This window comes from Apodemus sylvaticus, chromosome 13 (assembly GCF_947179515.1).
Source record: "Apodemus sylvaticus chromosome 13, mApoSyl1.1, whole genome shotgun sequence".
Lineage (NCBI taxonomy): Eukaryota > Metazoa > Chordata > Mammalia > Rodentia > Muridae > Apodemus > Apodemus sylvaticus.
Window position 1 is genome coordinate 23,092,315 of NC_067484.1, and position 5,631 is coordinate 23,097,945.

Here is a 5,631-nt window from a genome sequence, read left to right on the forward strand (position 1 = left end):
AGACACAGGAAAAGGAAGAACGACTTATCTAAGTGTCCCCAGGTTGGTGTGAGCGGCAATGTGTCTCCCGTAAGAACAGAGGGTGAGCGTTTCCTTATTCATTGCTCACTGTGGCTTTATAGAACTCAAGTTCCATAGCTAACAAGGATCACCCATATGCGTGATTAAAAAAATGGAGTTGAGTTTTTACTTCAGCTTCACTGTACCTCAGCTTCATTATTTACTTCAACTTCAACTGTACACACTCAAACTCTGGGTCTAAGAGCTGCCTCTGGGACACTGTTTTGTGTCAGTGCTTGCAGTTTTATTTGCAGCATAAACACCAGACCCTGTCTTCTGATGCCCCTTGAGTTAGTATTATTATTTTTGAAATCTCCAGCTGGACAGTAAGGCCTAGCAAAGCAAAGAACTGTTGACCCACACAGAGTTCTTCCCAGGGAGGCGAACAAGGAAGACACAGAGAACCCAAGGTTGGAGAAAGTGTTTGCAGAAAATGTGCTTGCTGGCAGATTCCTCGCAAGTAGGAGCTCCCATCAGCAAGAAGAGTGCTCACATGCTCTCTCTGCACGCCATGAACTTGGAGAGCGTTGTGTGTGTGTGTGTGTGTGTGTGTGTGTGTGTGTGTGTGATAGTTTCTGCATCTGAGAAAGACTTTACTACCCATATCCCTCAGGCCATGGTGTCTTATCAAACCTTTCGTGCTGCTAAAGGGAGAGAGCGAGACTCCAGTCGCACTGCTACAGAGCCCCTGGTTCTAGTTGGGGCTCAGCGCCTAAGGACTGGACATCCCTTGGGAGGCAGTAGGCTGCGTGGGATGCTTGTAGGGAACGGACACTTGGGTTTCTTTCTCTTTAGCTCTTTCTTCCTCTTCTTGCTGTTGTTGCTTGACTTCCAAATAGTTAGATTAGCAATTTTTCTGTGTTTGTTTGAATCTACATTCTAAACTGGGTGGTGGTGTCATATGTCTTTAATCCCAGGACTCAGGAGGCATGTGGAGTTTGAGGCTAGCCTGGTCTACAGTGTTAGTTCTAGGACAGCCAAGGCTACACAGAGAAACCCAGTCTTGAAAAAAAGCCTACATTCTGGGGCCCAATTAAAATGTCACCCTTGCCTGTCCAGATAGGTTTCCCAATCTTACACACACACACACACACACACACAAACACACACACACATACATGACCCCTCCCCCACACAGTCATTTCTGCATCTCCTTGCCTTTCGTCTCGCAACCTTTCCTCTCATTCTCTTTGCTGATCTGTCTTATTTTGTCTCTTGATGTGGGAATTTATGAGTTATATCAAGCTTCTCTGGACATTAAGGATAGACTTTGAGTCTAGTTTGGTATCTTCTGTGTACCATTGTGTCTAGTACAGTTTCTAGTGTCTCATCGGTTTTTATGATTATTACGATGATGGTGGTGGTGGTGGTGATAATATTGATGATGATGATGATGATGATGATGATGATGATGATGATGATGATAATGATCTATTGGTTGGATGGAGTGATTTAATAAAAGCCCTAACGAAGGTTACAGGTCACCGGGCGTGGTGGCGCATGCCTGTAATCCCAGCACTTGGGAGGCAGAGGCAGGCGGATTTCTGAGTTCAAGGCCAGCCTGGTCTACAGAGTGAGTTCCAGGACAGCCAGGACTACACAGAGAAAGCCTGTCTTGAAAAACAAAACAACAACAACAAAAAGGTTACAGGTCTACATCTGGGTCCCTGGACAAAAAGGACATGGATGCGCCAGGACTTGTGCTCCCAAATAGCTCTACACTAATGAGGAAAGAGTTTATAAGAGAAGACAAAAGGAAACAAATCCTTGTAGAATCTAGAGGTTTCTTAGAGGCACTAGAACATTTTCTCTGGGAATCTTTAGGGGAAAGTGTTATCAATCTGTCTTGATCTGTTCTTTAGGAACAGAGGCCTTGGAAGAAGGAACAGTCATTCCTGATGGGGCATCCTGGCTTTAGCTAAAATACTCTGGTCTCTGAACTGGTGGCCATAAGGTCCTTTTGGGTCCTCTGGTCCTGCTTCAAGAGACGCACATAGTGTTGGCTCAAAGTGTGTTCTAGGAATTAGTGATATACTTGACAAGACTGAAGGCTTGAGTCTTGTGTGGGACCTTCTGCTCAGTAGCTCTCCAGCCCAAGCCATCTGGACATGCAGCTGACAACTAATCTCATTGGAACACCTTGGTTTTACAGCTTAGGTAGTAAGTACCTAGGTAACTTCAGTAGCCTCACACTGGGGATAAAATTAAATTCCTTAAATTCTACCCTAAATTCCTTGAGGTGTCTGATCCTCCGCCATGATCTCCCCAGAAGGGTTAAGGTCGGGGATGTAGGAGCTGAATCTTACATCTGATCACTGTGGAGAAATGTGAGTCAAGAATTCTTTCAGACAGCCAACTCTGTCTCCTCAGGTGTAAAGAAAACAGTCAGCCTCATTTAGGGATCCTGTATTGGGGGGGGGGCTTTTTTATAAGTGGGTGGGGCGTTAGGAAGAATTCCAGGGATTGGGTCAGGAAGCAAGGTCAGCAGTTGGGTGGTGGATGAAGTTCCGGGCTCATTTTTCCCAGGTTATTGCCATCCTTAGATGTGCCCTTTCCTATGTCCTAGGTACGTGAACGCTGTTCTTAGACAGATGTGCCCTTTCCTGTGTCCTAGGTACGTGAACACTGTTCTTAGACAGATGTGCCCTTTCCTGTGTCCTAGGTATGTGAACGCTGTTCTTAGACAGATGTGCCCTTTCCTGTGTCCTAGGTACGTGAATTCTGTTCTTAGACAGATGTGCCCTTTCCTGTGTCCTAGGTACATGAACGCTGTTCTTAGACAGATGTGCCCTTTCTTGTGTCCTAGGTACATGAATGCTGTTCTTAGACAGATGTGTCCTTTCCTGTGCCCTAGGTACATGAATGCTGTTCTTAGACAGATGTGCCCTTTTCTCTGTTCCAGGTGCTCTATTTCTCTCTTTCTAATTATAGAGATGAGTGCCAGCCCCTCCCTTACTGTCAGCCTGTGGCAGAGAAGAACGGGGTGTCTGGCAGTGCTTGGCTCTGTTCCGGAGGAGGGCGGGGAATGAACACCTGGCACAGGGTGACATGTTGTTTGACTGGAGCTTGGGGATGCTATTTTCCACCAAGTTCTGTTCTACTTTTTGCTCTTAAGGAAAACTTAGAGAGGTGTGCTCTCAGACTGGGCCAAGGGCAGGTGAGCCAGAAACCTGACACGGTCCCTTGTCATGACTTGGACAGGGTAGCTGGACACTGTCGGCGTAGTTGGATGCACGTAGGCTTAGATTCTTTGAAATTCCTTACAGTATGTCCTCCCTTGATTAATGACATGGGCCACGCCCTGCCTTCTATTTGACTAATACCTCTAACTGGCATAGCAACTCTTCCAGAGTACGGGGTCCCCAGTTGTTAGTAGCTAATTCCCCTAGAGGCAGAAGGAGTATTTCTGTGTATTTTCTGATCAAAGACAGCTAGGCTCCACTCCTAATTAGTGAGCCAGGGAACACCTAGGGACCATGAATTACTAGGGAATGAAAATATATTGGCTTAATATCTAAATAACACTATTCCCTTTATACCCATGTTCTTCAGTATTTCTGCCATAAATTCTTAAGGCCTAAGTCCATAAATTCTTAAGGTATAAGACCATGATTCACCTTGACACTTCCTTTTGTATTCAGAAACTCTGGCTCTTGGCCTCCACTGTTAGAGTCTCCCAGGAGCTTTTCCCTACCCCATACTCTGTCAGCTCTACAGGCCAATTAGCCAAGTCCCTCTGGGGGGTGGGATCCATGTACCTTTATTTGCCAAATTTCCCAGGTGTCTCCACAGAGCAGCCCCTATTTAAGCATGAGCTATTTGAGGGCAGGAAGCCTGCTTTACTAACTGCTATATCTCTAGAGTGCCATGTAGTGTTGGCACAAGAGGTTTCTCAGTAGCTGTCAGCACTTCCTGTCACCATTTTCTCACCAGACATAAACCCAGCCCACAGCTTGCCCCCTTATCCAATTTCCTCACCCTATCCAACTAGGAGTATGAGTTAGACACTGGATTAAAACTTGATCTCTCTCCCTCCAACTGCAACAATGTTTGAGTCCTTCACTCTCCTCAGGGATATTTTCCACATACCAGTGCACTTATTTCCATACCTGTCTGTACCATCCAAGTCCGGGTGCCATCTTCAGTGCTCTAGACCAACTCCTGAATACCACTATTCACTGACTGCTAGTGAATAGTCCCAGAGCAACCAAACCATTCTCCCCTCTGTAGTCAAGACCATCTTTTCAAAATTTAAATGCAATCCAGTGTTTTCAGCTGCCGTTTCATTCGCTCTTAGGAAACCCAGACTCCTTTTCCAGTTCCTGCTCTGCAAGATTCCATGGGCTGCTCTGTTCTGGTAGACTAGGTACCCTGGTCTGGTCCAGAAGGTCCCATGGTGCATTGTGCAGTAACCCTGAGGTTGGGCCCATGGGTCCCTGTGACTTACAAAGCCCAAAGTCTGGTCCAATGGCCCCATGGACTGATCTGCTTCTCAGCCTTCATCCACTGTATCCTCTGCCTTTGCACTCTCTCCATTAGCCTCTTCTACTTCGAAATCCTGTCTCCCTTCTCCCCATTGGAGCCTCTGCCCACCCATCCCCCTCCCACCCTCCACCCCACCCCCCGTCATTTTGTCCCTCCTTGCCTAGATGATTGCCGGTTAACCCTCTTGTCTCATCTCATGGACCCCCCTCATCAGTGCCGCCGCCTCAGATTTCAGCCAAAAGTTCCTTGCTCTCAATACCACGCCCCGATCTCTGCGTAGGTTTTCTTGTCGGCAGCCCCGCCCCTTCCATTTGCGGTGTTGGACTTGTGCCCCGCTGCCCACCTCACTGAGGTCCAAGTAAGCAGAGGCTGTTGTGTGTCACGTTCACCCTAAAGCTAGACACAGTGAACAGGGCCACCAGGAGAGAGCTCAGTGAACAGTGGCCAGGGACCACCCGTTATCATTCTTGCAGAACTGCTCCTGTCTCTCTTCCTCAGACAGAGGGATGGCATGGGATGGGGGGGGGGGGGCTGCTGCTGCTGTTGTCTCTCTTTCCTGAGACCCGTGTGGCTCCTCGAAGCATAGTTACGTAAAACAGCCCACGTGACATGTCTGCTTGGCTCTATTTTTAGCAGCCTCCTAAAGATCTATTAATAACTACATCCATCAGTTGCTTCCCTCTGGGATTCTTTTGGTGCGTCTTCATCTCTTTTGCTTTGGCCAAAGCTGAGTTAGGGTTTTGAGGTACATCCTCTGCCCTGCCACTTTAGTTTCGAAGGGTGTTTTGTTTAATTTTCTGACAAGAATTTGGGGGGGGGGGAGGAGGTTTAATTTTTAGTTATTATCGTTGTATATGTGCATAGTGTTCTTGAGCATGCCTGTGTGTGTGTGTGTGTGTGTGAGAGAGAGAGAGAGAGAGAGAGAGAGAGAGAGAGAGAGAGAGAGAGCACATGCTATAATACGCATAGGAAAGTCAGAGGACAATTCTGTGGAGTCAGGTCTTTCTACCTTTATGTGGGTCCCAGGACTCGAACTCTGGTCTCCAGGCTTGCGGGGCAAGTGCCTTTGCTTGGGGCTGTCTCACT